This window comes from Pinus tabuliformis, chromosome 5_2 (genome assembly GCF_031772625.1).
Source record: "Pinus tabuliformis cultivar Carrire ecotype Pingquan chromosome 5_2, CPIR1, whole genome shotgun sequence".
NCBI classification, from domain to species: domain Eukaryota; kingdom Viridiplantae; phylum Streptophyta; class Pinopsida; order Pinales; family Pinaceae; genus Pinus; species Pinus tabuliformis.
Window position 1 is genome coordinate 465,724,753 of NC_142306.1, and position 15,083 is coordinate 465,739,835.

Consider the following 15,083-nt stretch of genomic DNA (forward strand, 5'->3'; position numbering starts at 1 on the left):
GAATATCTACTAGGATAAGTAGACCTCCTGAACGATACTCTCCTTTATTATATTATGTATTGTTGACTGATTCTGGTGAACTAGAATGTTATGAAGAAGCAGTGCAGGTAGAAACCATGAAGAAGTGGGAACAAGCCATGAAAGAAGAGATGGACTCCTTAGCACATAGCTAGACTTGGGACATAGTCAGGCTGCATGCAGGTAAAACAACATTGCAAAATAAATGGGTTTACATGTTGAAGGAAGAAGATGGAGGTAGAAAAAGGTATAAAGCTAGACATGTGATGAAGGGGTTTGTACAGAAAAAGGGTATATATTTTGATGAGATATTTTCTCTTGTTGTTAAAATGAATTCAATCAGAACTATTTTAAGTCTAGTAGCAGGTGAAGATTTTTATCTTGAGTAAGTAGATATAAAGACAAACTTTCTCCATGGGAATTTGGAGGAAGAGATATATATGCAACAACCGCAAGGATATGATGTAAAAGGGAAAGAGAAACTGGTGTACAAGTTGAAGAAGAGATTGTATGGCTTAAAACATGCTCCAAGGCAGTGGTATCTAAAATTTGATAGGTTTATGTTTGAACAAGGTTATACTAGATGTCACTCTGATCATTGTGTTTATCTCGAAAGGCAAAATGATGGCAACTATATTATATTGTGATTGTATGTAGATTACATGCTTGTTGCAGGTTCTAACATGCAGGAAATAAATGTGCTCAAAAGAAAATTGGTGAACTCATTTGCAATGAAGGATTTGGGTGCTGCAAAACAAATCCTTGGTATGAGAATAACTAGAGACAAGAAGAATAAAAAATTAACATTCTCTCAAAGTGAGTACATAGAAAAGGTGTTGAAAAGATTTAATATGCAGAATGCAAAACCAGTTAGTATACCTTTGGCTAGCCATTTCAAAGTAAACAAGGAAGTGTGCCCCAAGAGTCAAGAAGAAATGGCTTATATGTCTAAAGTTCCATATGCATCAGCAGTTGGAAGCTTAATGTATGCAATGGTCTACACAAGGCCTGATATTGCACATGCAGTGGGAGTTGTAAGCAGGTACATGAACAATCTAGGAAAAGAACATTGGATGGCAGTGAAGTGGATTCTCAGGTATTTGAGAGGTACTACAAATCAAGAATTATGCTTTGGTGGTTAAAACATTGCTCTACAGGGATACGTTGATGTAGATATGGTGGGTGATAGAGATAACAAGAGGAGCACAATAGGGTATGTGTTTACTATAGGTGGAACAACTGTCATTTGGGTTACAAAACTGCAAATTGTTGTTGCATTCTCAACAAGAGAAGCAGAGTATGTTGCTGCTACAGTGGCTAGTAAAGAAATGATTTGGTTACAATGGTTTCTGGATGAATTGGGTAAGAAGCAAGAGTTGGGCAGGTTATACAGACAACTAGAGTGCCATACATCTTGCAAAGAACTCTTCATTTCTTTCCAAGACTAAACATATATAGCTCAGGTACCATTTCATATGGTAAGTGTTGGAAGATGGATAGTTGAAGCTGGAAAAGATACATAGTAGCTAGAATCCTACAGATATGTTAACAAAAGTTGCAACCATGGAGAAACTGAGGTTCTGCTAAATTTCAATTGGTCTTCAAGTATGATAAAGAAGATGAGAAACATCCAAGTCCAAAGTGGAGTTATTTTCCAACAAATGAAGCAACGGTGGAGTTGCTATAATCAGTCTCCAAGTGGGAGATTGTTGGGTGTGGAGCCTGATTATCTTATGTATTCAGAGGTATCATCACATTGGACCCCAGTTTTTAATGTGGCGGCAAAGCTTCTCGTAATATTTGTGCTGTAAGGGGGGTCTAGGGTGGGGCGGATGCGATCTTTGGGAGGCCCCCTCGGCAAGGGATCAGGGGAAGTGCCCTCGAAGCTAAAAATAGATGTAAATTTTCCTTGTAAAATGTTGTAATTTTTTAGTCCATCTGGGCCATTCATTAGGTGGAGATCTGATGGTAGAAGTTATGTTTAATTTATGGTTTTTTTTCCCTAGAAGACAACCCCTCACTATATATGAGGGAATTGTATTCCGTCTATGTAGATATGTATTCTGAGTGAGAAAGAGAGAGGAGATTGTGTGAGAGCGAAGAGGGAATTACAATGGCTCTGTTGTATGTTGTATCTCTTCAGTATAAAAGGAAGGACTAGTTGTTTCTCCGTGGACGTAGCCCAAATTGGGTGAACCACATATATTTGTGTCTCTCTTGTTTTATGTGTTTTCTGTGTTTATATTTCTGCAATATATAATTTTCTAACATTTATATCCAACCACTCCTCAATTTATTTCTTTGCTGGATTCCAATGATGCAACATCACACATCTCTTTGTGCAGATCCCTATCCCGAAAACAAAACCATTTGTTTGCACAGTGGGTCCTGACCTAGGTTCAGAGTTAGTTTTGCCAAACAAATCCCTACACTACTGGCCCTTTTGGCATCAATCTGCGGAGCACGGACTGAAGTCTCACCCAAACTAGTATGGGGGGCTACTGGAACCAAGTTTCCACACCAAAGATTAGTGTAATGTTGTTTTATTCCCTAAACCCGCCTTCACACAGATCGATAAACCTTTTAGGGCTTATCGATATAACTTCACTTAGTAAGCTTCTATACATCCACGAACGTTCACGACTGTCTTTCGCGGACCCTAAATAGGTGAATAAACCACTTACATGCTTTTGTGATTACTCTTAATCCCGTATTGATCCAGATCGGTATAAGTGTTCGATAACTTTAACATGCAACAAGATATTATTCATGTAAACATTATTATTACTTGTGTTCATATGGCAATATAAACCATGTAAATTCACTCATCAATACAATATTAACTCATAAACCCATCACTCATCATAAAATAATAACGTATTCATTCATAACAGAAGTAAATAGATAAACACATGAATTTCTAGAATAATCTCTTTATTAATACTTCTGTTTTGCTCACAGACTCAAGACTTCCCTATGCACTCAGCTGCAGGGGTCGACGCACTCAGCTGCAGACTCTACTCTAAACCTCTGTGGACACATCTACAAAGCCTCTCTTCTACTCTAAGACTTCTTTGCTCTTTATTTTACCAACCCATCACATTCATCTTCAACATCACTTACTTTTATTAGTCTCTCTAAGACTCTCCTACTTATACAATCCCATGGTTCGCGGACCATGGGTAGATCTATAAAATCTGACACAACTTACATAAAAGAAGGGTAAAAACCTTTATGACACTTTACTATCTGCATGCTCCGCGATCACAACTTGCGGAGACTTTACATTCTTTACAACAAAACTTGGGTTTTTTGCCCCAAAACTTGGGTTTCTCCAAAATTGACCCTAGGGGACCCTATCCCAATAAGAGGTCAATCCTAGTTGGAGGTAACTATATCTTTGTCGAGACGAATGGGCGTTTCCTAAGAGCTCCCCTCCTGCTACGCAACAGTGTTTGGACGACTGATAGAAGCCCCAACTACCTCTTTCTTGATGCGTGGGGATCCTTCAGCAGCCGAATTGATGTTCGTCATCAACTTCTTCCTAATAACAGTATATTGTGGTTCGTTCTGAGTTGTAAATTGGTAGTGGTGGATGGCTTGGACATAAATCAGAAAATTCTCAGTCAGACTATCAATATTTGTTACGAGAGCCTTGATGCGCTCCTCCTGCTCCTGCATTGCTAGCCCCATGAAGGTTTTCATTTGCCACCATGTTTCAATAGTTCGTGCGTAGAGGTTTTCGTGCACTCAGGTGAGGGCTAGATCTAGAATCTAGGCAAATTTTGCCTCAACATCCTTAGTCATGATATCTCTTCGAAGATCATTTGCTTGGGCTCCTAATCAACAATGAAATATTGAGTTTCAGGATTACGCATCGTCGCGTAGCACAGAGCTGCATGCCTTGTGACTGTCTCCACGCGAGTGGTGGGGGGCATATCTAGAGACTTCCATTGGGAGGCTGCATGAGTGCACGCACCTCCCTGACTAGAACCAGGGGCTGAGCAATTCCTTGGGGCCATGAGAGGAGCAGAAGGGTTTGGGAGCGAGAGGATCCTAGGAGTGAAGGACCAATGGAAAGGGATGAGGGAAGAGAGGAGAATGAGGGGGAGAGAGGGGAGGGGGAGATATATAGAGGTTGGGGGATGGAGGGAGGTTAGGAGTAGGGAATAGGGGTGGGAAGGGGAAGCATTCGAAGATTTGATGCAAGGCGTTGGAAGAATAGCTGAGTAGAGAGGATGTGATAGGGAGGCGGCAACCGCACAGGGGAGAGGAGGTGGTAACGAGGGCTCTAGAATCAGGCAAGCCAAGGATGAGTTTGGGAATGTGTGCCACACTTTTTTCCTTCCTACGGAACTGAGAATCAACCTTGAAATGATGAAGGGAAAGCGAATAGTTATTGTTTGGTGGAGTGGTTATCTTCGACAATGATTGATGCGCAGTGCTGACAGAGTTCACTGTCCTTCAAATCCTGCCAAGCTCAGGAATTCAAGCTTAGGATACCAATAGTACCCTCATTCACCAGTCTGTCCACAAGTTTATTGCCCTTCCTTCTAATTGCTTAAAAGTGGAGGCCTGCCATGTTGTCAATCCTCTGCTTGATCCACTATATTATTTTGTTTAGGCACCAGTTTTCCAAATTTTTTCCACCTCGATGCCCTGTTGAAGTTTTTTTCCAATCTGAGTGGCCAACGTGGAATCTCCTTCCACAATCAGAGGACTAAGATTTAGGTTGTGCGCTATGGTGATGCCATTTTCCAGGGCATGAAGTTTTGCAACATTGTTTGTGGCTGAACCTATATTGCCCTCATATATCCAGATTATTTCTCCTTTTGTGTTTCTGAAGACTCCTCCAAAACCAGCTTGGCCCTGGTTACCTTTAGCAACATCATCGTAGTTGAGCTTGAAAGTCCCCTGCTCTGGTGGCCTCCAAATGTTTTTTTGATTTTCATGCCTTGAGAGGGGGGAGAATTTGTGGACCTTGATTTGAAGGAGATCCAACATTGAGAGAATTCTCTCTTTGAAGATAGTGGGAGGGGCTTTGGCAGTCTGAGTAGGTAGAGAGGTCACAGTTTCCCAGATTTCACTTTTTATCTTCGAGATTATGATTTCCTCCTGGGTAGAGATGCCATGAAATATTCCTACGTTGCACTCCTTCCATTGCTCCCAGCAGACCATACTAGGAATTAACTTTTATGCACAATTAACTAGAGGATGTGAGGAGAAGACAAATCTCCAATTTGCAATTGTGCTTTGAATGGATGAGGGATCCCGATCTGAGCTGTTGAAAACCAGTAAAATCCATTCCCATAATTTAGACATGTATGGGCATACATTCAACAGGTGGTTGGAGGTTTCTTCTTCTTGCTGGAAGAGAAGGCATATCAAGGGACCACTAAAACATTTTATTCTTAGGTTGTCCCACTTTAAAATCTTCCTATGCATGACTAACCATAGAAAGATAGATATTTTCATCCAGTGCTTCCTGTCCTAGATTGAGTTCCACTTTGGTTCTGGTTGAAGTTGATCTAGCTTTCCAATGTATCTGTAGGCTTCTTTTAAATTGAAATGTCTTGCTGAATCCCCCCCCCATCTAATCTAATCCTCGGCTGAGTCAAGGAGGATTTGTATATTTTGAAGTTCTGATGAGAGGTCCAACCAGGCTTGGGGATTCATATGGGGAGTCCAATCCTCTTGATCCATCTAGATTCTCCATCTGTCCTCTTCGTCACTCATTTTCCAATACTGGATGACTTTGATCTTTCCTCATTTTTGCATATCAATCTTGATTTGGTGATAATGAGCTTGATCAATTTCAGACCTTTGTTGCCAAGCATCCTCCCAAAAAAGAGCCTTGTTTCTATTTCCTATTTCCCAGAAACTATGCTTTTGAATGATATCCCTTTTCTCCCATGATTGGTTCCATATGAATGAGCCTTTTATATCTCCATTTAGCCTGATAATTTGCTCTTGCGAGAGGGAGGGGGTGTATTTCGCTTTCCACAGGATTCCCCAAGGGGAGCTTAGGTTTGCAATCCATATCCACAAGTTTTTGGCTCCTAGCGCCTTTCACAGGAGGTATATGTCTCGAAGACCAAGACCACCATCTTTTTTGGGCTTGCAATTTTTTCCCATGCCACCAGAACCCATTTCTATTTTGCCTCTGCACCTCTCCATAAGAAGTTCCTCTATAGGTTTCTGATTTTGTTTGAAATCACTTTTGGGGCTGCCAAAGCCGAGTACAAGTAGTGTGGGATGACCTGTAAAATAGATGTGACCAGGATAAAATGACCTACCAGATTGGGAAACCTGAAGGTCCAATTGGAAATTATTTTCTCCAACTTATTGATCAAGTCCTCCTAAGTGGCCCGAGAGAGTGGCCTGTCTATAAGGGGAACTCTATGGTCATACCAATTTTTTTTTGGGTTTTGGGAGAGTGTATAAGCTCATGAGAAAGGATGATACTATCCATGATTTTCCTCCCTTCCACATAGCCAGACTGTTAATGGGAGATTAGGAGAGGAAGGATTACTTTTATTTGATTCGAGAGGACTTTGGAGATGATTTTGTAGATGACATTGTAGAGGGCTATGACCCTAAATTTGTACGGGGAATCAACATAATTTACCTTGGGTATAAAAGTTAGGGAAGTGGAGTTAAGGGCTTTAAGGACAGACTTCTGAATGTGAGATTCTTCCACAAGGGCATGCACATCGAATTTGAGGATGGGCCAACAAGTTTTGTAGACATCAATAGTGAAACCATTCCCATGACCACATATTCCACTTCCTAGAGGGAGACTTTCCTACGGAAAATATTGTTATGCTCCTCCATGAGGATTTTTGTGATATGTTTGGTGATTTTTTTAATTTCCTGATCCTAGTCATTCCTTGGCTCTTTGAGAAGAGAGAGAGTGATTGATCTCTGTTTCCAACTCCTCTTGAGAGTGGATGATATGACCATCTTGGTTCTTTAGAGCTAGGATTATGTTGTTTCTCCTATGTTGTATCATTGCTTAATGGAAAAAGGCATTGTTCCTTTTCCCACATTTGAGCCAAGTGATTCTGGATTTTTGTTGCCACAACATTTCTTCCTCGATGTCTCTTTCCTCCCAACTTTGTTGTAATCTTTGTTCCTCTTTCTTACCTTTCTCCATTAGCCCTTCTTCAATTATTTTTTGTTGGAGAAGTTCTAATTGATGTTCCAAGTTTTTTTGTCCATGATGATGTTGCCAAATGTTTCTCTATTTCATTTTTTGATTTTCGTCTTTGATAAGTTTTAACTTTTGTTGGAACGTGTATATTTTATTCCTAGTTCTACTGGGAGGGTACGTCCACCATTATTTCATTTTTTCCATGAAGTCTGCGTGATCCAACCAGAATTCTTTGAATCTGAAAGGCTTATTTTTCAGACCATTGGAAATTTGACTCTTGAGAGAGATTGGCTAGTGATTTGAGCCTGCTTGTGGTAGGATTCTTGCTTTTGTTTCCCAGGAGGTAAGGTAAGTTGCCTTAGATAAAAGGAAGCAGTCTAAACGGGAGGCAATTTGATGGTCTCCTCCTCTTCTGTTATGGCAGGTAAAAATTTCATTGCTGGTGGGAATATCTATGAGGTTGAGGTTTTCAATGGTGGTTAGGAAAGCATCAGAGTCCTTATCTAGCTTTTGGATGCCTCCTTTCTTCTCAGAAAAAATTGTTGTCATATTAAAGTAATTGTTATGATTTTGAGAGGAAGGTGTAAAGGACCTAGGAGATTGGAGATGGATTGGAGCATTCTAATTCGGTTTGTTACCTTGTGCATGGCATAAATATTAGCTATGCAAATACTCTCATTGGTGCCTATGATTCTCAGGATCACTATTATGGAATGATGAGTGGCCAGAGAGGATATGAGTTTGAACTTGGATTTTTTCCAGAAAGTCATTATACCCCCTGAAGAATCGGTAGCCAAGTTGGATAAGGAGATGTATGACTTGAAACAAGAGTTGAGAAGGAGACGGGCGTAAGACAACTCTAGTTTCGTTTCTTGAATTAGAAGGATGTCAAGATGATCAAACAAGATTCTATTTTTTAAGATTCTTTTCTTCCTAGGACTGTTCAGTCCTCTAATATTCCAAGAAATGCAATTCATTAACATGGAGATGGGTTTAGAGCCAGAGCTTTTACCTTTCCTTCATTGATTAATTTGGCACCTAGTTCTTGGAGGAGCTGACTGGTAGTCTTTTGACCTCGCTTTCTGCTTGAGCCTTTGAGGTTGAGTCCTCCTACTAGAATATTTTCTAATATGCCCTTTGATGCTATGTGTTCTTGTGCTGGATGGTGAGATTTGATTTTTAAATCTTCCTGGAGGAGATAGGCACCTTCAATTTTTTGTAGCTGGTGTTTTGATATGGCATTTATTCCTTTTTGTTTACATTCCTCTACTATTGTTGCTAAGTCTACCCCTTCCAAAGCTTCCTCTATGGTGCTTTCCTCTAGTGTTTCCTCTATCTCTATTTGCTCCATTTCTCTATCCTCTCGTGAATGTTCCTTTCCTATATTGGTACAACCTATGTCCCTCTCTTCGTATTCTCTATATGATAGGTTCGTTTCATCTTCTCCTACTTCATCTCCTATTGGGTCGTTAGCGTCCATTTTCACTTGGGTGTTGTTCAATGCATTTAACTAGTTCTGACTTGCATCTTTAGATTGGTTCTTCATAGGGATAACATTTTTCCTGTTGTTCTTGTTCCTGGAGATGACTTTAGTAAATCCTTCACTATCTTTTCTTTTACTTGATTTCTCTTGAGATTGAGGGGTTTTTTTCATAGGAAAGTCTCTGAAGAGATGCCCATGCTCGTGACACTTTCTGCATCAGAAGAGAATATGTTCATAGTCTATACTTTGCAGCCAGACTTCGTCCCTGAAGATTAATTTAATTGCTTTTGGTAGGGCACCAGAGACATCTATGTATACGCAGATTCAGGTGTACAAAACATAGTGACCCATTCTTGTGCCTTCATATTTTTTGATGTACTTCCCCATCCAGCCTCCTATACCTTTTAAGATGGAAGGAGCCTAGTAATAAGTTGGTAAGGAGTAGAGACAAACCCAAACTGGAACTCTTGTAAAATCCTCCTTTTCTTGTGTGAAGTTGTCCTTCCAATATCTCATGTATAAACTAGCTGAATTGTAGAAATAGGGTCCTCCTTCAAATATTTTGTCTCTGTCTTCTAGGAGGTCACAAATGAATGTGAAGAATCCTTTTGAGCCCAAATGAAGTATTATCTCCCCATTGGGTGTCCATTTTATTTGTATCCACCAGTTCAGGGCTCTTTAATTTGGCCAGATGCCCATGAACTTGCATATTACTGTATGTTCTTGCATATATTCTCTATAGACTACTACTCCAGGGTCATGGATTTCCAGTTTTGGGATTTTCTTGGCTATGGGGTTGTAGTTATTCTCAGCCTTTTTCCTATGATCTTGCGGATGATCCTGAGTTTTTGTAGGATTTATATCAGTGAAGAAGGGAAAGTCTACAGCCTCACCTTTTTCTACTCGAGTATCCTTGGTTATCCTTTTCGTCATTTCATCTTTCCTTAGAGGAAACTCTTTTTTTCGTGGATGTGTTGTTCCTTCTTTGTCAGAGTTTCCTCTTGGTGGCATGTAGAAGGCTGAGATGGAGGAAACCTCTATGAAGAAGGAAGCCTAGTCTGGAGGCCTACTAGTGACCATATATTTGAAGGAGAGGGCACCAAGATGCTGATGCGGTTCATCCATGGCAGTCAGGCGACCGAGAGGTCCCAACTAGATGCACAAGGGGAGGTCGTGAAGAGCGTCAGTGTATGGATTAGGGAAAGACTATGTGCACGTTCCTTGTTGGAAGCTGTTATAGACATTTTTGGGTACTGCAACCCCAATCATATGTGTACATAAAACAAGGGCTCGTAAGTCCCTAAAAGTGTTGTTTCACACCCTAAAGAAGCAAGGTTAGCTGATTACATCATCTCCTAGAAGTTCTCCACAGAAAACTGCTCAGAACTGGACCATACAGACTACCCAGTGCAGAAGGTGCTATGCATTCCACCTGCCCAGAGTAAAAGGTGCGATGCATACTAGATAGCTCTTCTGCAGGGTGCGATGAGCGAGAGTGGACAAATGGCAGAGACAGTTTGCGAGGTGGTTCAACATGGAATCTTCCAGAAACTTCTCCTATGACACTTGCCTCTCTGAATTCGCCCAGGGATGAGTAAGAGATCATCAATCTCCAAGTGGAATCAAGAACTTTCAGAGAGAGGACACTAATCAAATCTTAGAAGCTGACTCACCTCCCTGCAATCATCTATATATGGATCCCTCATCCCAGAGATCCAGGGGGCTGGAATTTTGTATCTTGTAAGGAAGTGCTGCTGGTTTCTTGGTGTAACATCATAGTGTTGGGTGATCTAAGCTTTTCATGAGGTGAAGAAGGGCTTTCTTGCTGAGAGGATGACGCTGGTTCAGAACAATTGGTTGTAATCCTCTTTGCTATTCTTGATATTAATAAAGCTATTCAAGTTTTCCTCCACATTCTTGTATGATTGATGATATATGCATTTGTGTGGTCAATATATATTTGGTCCTATATTGTTTGTGATAGTAGATCTTTGTTCTTGGATAGTGTTATGCTGCTTTGATTCCAAGGGTGTTCTTTGAAGCTGGGTAGACGAAGAAGTGAGTGGCAAAGATCTATCAGAAGGGAGAGGAATCAAGCAAGGAACCAAATGCAAGACAGAGGCTGGTCTCCTTTGTTCCCCTCTTATCTACTTCTCATAAAGGAAAACAAAAGTAATTTTAGTTTGTTTGTTTCTAAGATAGCTACCAGTCTTAGTGGGACTAGCAGCTCTGCATAGACACTAGATTTCCCAATAAAAAAATGGCGACTCCACTGGGGAGCGAATAGCTTGTTTACTTTTCTATATTTGTTCATTTTATAAACTTACAGATGGAGCCTGAAGTCAAGCTAGCAAGCCTTCGAACTGCATTTGCTATGCAAGTGCAAAGTAGATCAATGCTGCTTCAGTCTATCTTCGGGTTTTGTTTATAAACTGAACAATTGATTTGTAAACATCCTAATTGCCCTTGTGGTGGCTCTAGTAACCTCCTTAGATCTACCCCTGTGATTTATTTACTGATTATCACTTGCTTGGCCTAAATCCCTGAACTGTGCTGCAAACTGTGATTAAGAACTGGATCAAAAGTCTCGCATTGTACCATCGCACCCTCTCTTCAAGGATATCAGTATGCATCGCACTTCCCGTGTGCAGTAGGTGGGATGCATACTGGAATCACTGTGTAAAGGTGCGATGGTCAGAGAAGGCTAATTTTGCCTCCAGACTTTGGTTTTTCTTCACTCTTTTTAGCTCTATTCAGGAGTTTTGCTATCTGTAGTCAGTATACCTCTGTGGAAACCCCCTTCCTTGCCATTATTCCGCCTCCATTGTGCAAAGAACTATAAATGTTCTTATCTATTCTGAGCCATTTTTAGTTCTCTTTTACAAAGAAGTAGAATAATTGAACTGTCGTTTCTTGATTTGGAAGTGTTGCAAGTGTCATTTTCAATCATAGAAGAGAATCCGATTGTTCTTGATAGTCGATTACACTGTTACTCTTGTATTTGATTTGCATTAGTAGTTTTTCAAGTGTCGAAATCAAGTTTTCAATTCCAAATGGCAACGTGTCGTCATTGTCTTCATTTTGTCTTGAAAAGGAGCTTGTTAGTAATGTCGCTTTGAAAAATAATTCAGATTTGTGCTTAGCTTTCTTTTTATCATTCACACATTAAGAAGGCTGAAAACAAATACATGCATGTGCATTTGCATTTAGACTGTTTGTTGGTTTGATTTAGGACAGTGCATATAGTGTGTGCTCTCTGCTCTATGTTGAAAGAATATCATCTCTCTTTCTTTAGTAGCTAGGATTTTCATTGCAAAAAGAAGATTAAACGATTGTTTATCATCTTAGATTGCATTTTAGGAATTGTATATCTACATCACGCGGTGAACCTGAAAGGAAAATTTCTTAAACAAGATCAACTGTAAAATAAATTTAATGAATCTAAAAACACTTTGGAACCTAATGCACAACATTTAGAAGTCTAGGCTAGAGACGTATTTCGGCGTCATAAAGCCTGGTAACTGTTGTTTTCATTGCTGGTTGGGTGATTCCTCCACTTTGAGATGACAAGTGATAGTACGGACTTGTGCTCCCACGTACCGTTGAGTATATATTGGGAGACCACAATAGGCTATATCCTTTATCCATAGGAAGCCATGTCTGTCGCCCTATCGATCGCAATGCACTGAACACAACATTCAGGAAGATTGACTGTCGTACCGTAAAAAGTATTCTGCAGTTTTGCGATTGGTTTGGTAATCCCTCTGTCTAGACTTCCAGAGTAGTCTCTTTCATTCCTTTTTAGACTCCTTAAAGGAAAAGGTCCATCTGAGCACTTGTCACTTCAAGCTCATTAAAAATCGAAGGCAACTAGAGTCATCTTTTGTTTTTTCTTGACTCTTAAAAATTAAAAAAACAAGTTGTGTCAAAGCATCTAAAATTCATTTAATTTGGAAACATACTTCCCCTTGATTTTTAGTTGATCGAGTAATCCGAAATCGTGGAAGAAATTCAATTGAAACCTCGTCGTTCACGGAGGCTTACGAGTCAACCGTCTTTGTCTCCAGAATCAAAACTGTTACGAACGAAGAGAACTTGTTTAACCGATTCAAAATCCCCTGGTAAAATTGGAAAAAGTGTTCCGACACCATAAGAGACTCCGGTTACTCCAAACTTTTCTAGTATCCCTGCCTTTACAGAAGAATTTTCGCAGCCACCAAAGGACAGTAGAGATGATCCTAGTGTGAAGGTAAACACTTGTATTATTGAACCAGCTCCTTCTACAACTGATTCGGAAGGTGTTATTCCCCAAACATCTGTCGCTGTAGAATCTATACCTTCTTCGACACGAGAAATATTTTACAGACCTGATGGTCTACCTCTTCCACCTGGTCGGATTGCTATAGAAGAGATTGTAGAGGATCCTCCATCTAGTACTCCATCGCAATTTGGAGTCGGGATCACCCTATATCCTTCTTCATCAGAAATTAGTCTACCGTTATCGGAAGCTCCTATAGAATTGCTAGGAAATCTTTTGGATAGACTAGAAATGTCTGAACAACCATCGACATCTAGGACTGTGTCATCTGACAAAGCGATGACAGAACTTCCTGCTGTCACTTGAACAATGTTCACCGGCATACCATCTGTCCCAACTAGCTCTCAGTTGCTAGATGGGGCCCACTCAGGGGCTATTTAGATAGTATGGTCTGTTCCCATTTGTTCATTCGTAATGATATCTGGGAGCTCTTATGTTGAGTCTCAGCAAATTGATCCTTCACGGTGTCAATTTGGGCAGTGCGGTCCTCAAGGACAAATCATTCCTTTGAGTACCAGATTATCACCGTATGGGGGACAATATACCCTTTCATTGTATCCTCCGGGAGAACAACCATACGAGAGTTCAAAACAATATTCAGGTTATGCTGGAATTACATCTAGCGGTTGGGTGCCAATACTGCCTCAACAACCAAGGGTTATATACTCGATGCAACAATGTTTACCTATGTCAAATATACCAACTATGCCAAATATTGTGACGGTGTCGTAAGTACAAGCGTTGCCTATTGTATGCCAACCTCAGGTTTCTCAGGTCGTAATGCAATAGCCCCTTATCCCTGCGACTCAACCACAATCGTCAACTAGTGGAATGACAGAGGCCCAAATGGGTACAATTACCCCTCATCTTGGTCAAACAACCAGTATTGGACAACAACACATGGCTTCATGACCATGGCTGGTGCAATATCAACAACAACAATTCCAACAAGCTTACCAAGGATCTGAGCAACAAATCTTTGCAAATAATGGGCAGCCGTATATTCAAAACGGTCAAAATCAACCATTCTATAATGGTTATGCCCATCAACCTTACCAAAGTTACCAGCATCAAATGCATTATGCTGGTATGCAAAGACCAACTTCTGAGGCAATTCCATCTTATCCTAGGTATGCTTCACCAAACCTGAATCAACAGTTACCCTTCGTGGCGACTTTAGAGTTACCAGATATAAATCGGCTAACGAACGATCCAATTGCTTACGCCCCTTGGTGGCCAGCGAATCCACATAAACTTCCGTCAGATATTCCTAAATTTAATGGAAATCTGAGTGAAGACCCGTCGAATCATGTAATGACCTTTCAGCTGTGGTGTTCATCAAACACCCTAAACGATGATTCGCTTAGGCTTCACCTTTTTCAGAGAACGTTAACTGGTCTGGCAGCAAAATGGTATATCGAATTACCTAGAGCTTCGTTTGATAACTTCAGTACCCCAGCCACAACCTTTTTAACCCATTTTAAATTACCCATAAGGTACGAAATAAGAACATAACTTCTTACCAATTTCAAGCAAACGACAGCCACTCACATATCCGATCATATTCATGAGTGGCGACGTCATTGTAGAATGGTAAAAATGTACATTCCTGATCATCTTTTAGCTGAATGGTTTATTAAGTCATTATTACCTTCCATTACAAAAGATGTGGCAAAGGGAGGAGTCATCACTGAAGAGCAAGTTATTGCTCGTGCACAATATTTAGACTTCATCTATACTCAGTCTAGCATGCTCTACGATAAAATCCCTGACGCTCCTAGACCAGAATTTTCCATTCCTCCTCCTCCTAAACCGAACAATGACTCTCATGCCGACGATGGCATGATTGGTACGACAGACATGAAATCAACAAAGGCTACATCTAAAAAGGCCCGTAAGATTTCTAGTCAAAATGCAAATGAGGAACTTCTCACCTCGGAAGTAAATGCCATCTCAACTGACAAAGGCAGAGAAACCAAGCAACCAGGAGGCAAGAAGAAAAAAAAGGGAAGAAGAAGAAATAGGAGGAATCATCACCTGAAAAATATTTTGCAAACCCTTATGGAGATAAGAAACCAAATCGTCCATGTCTTATATGTGATGAGGATCAT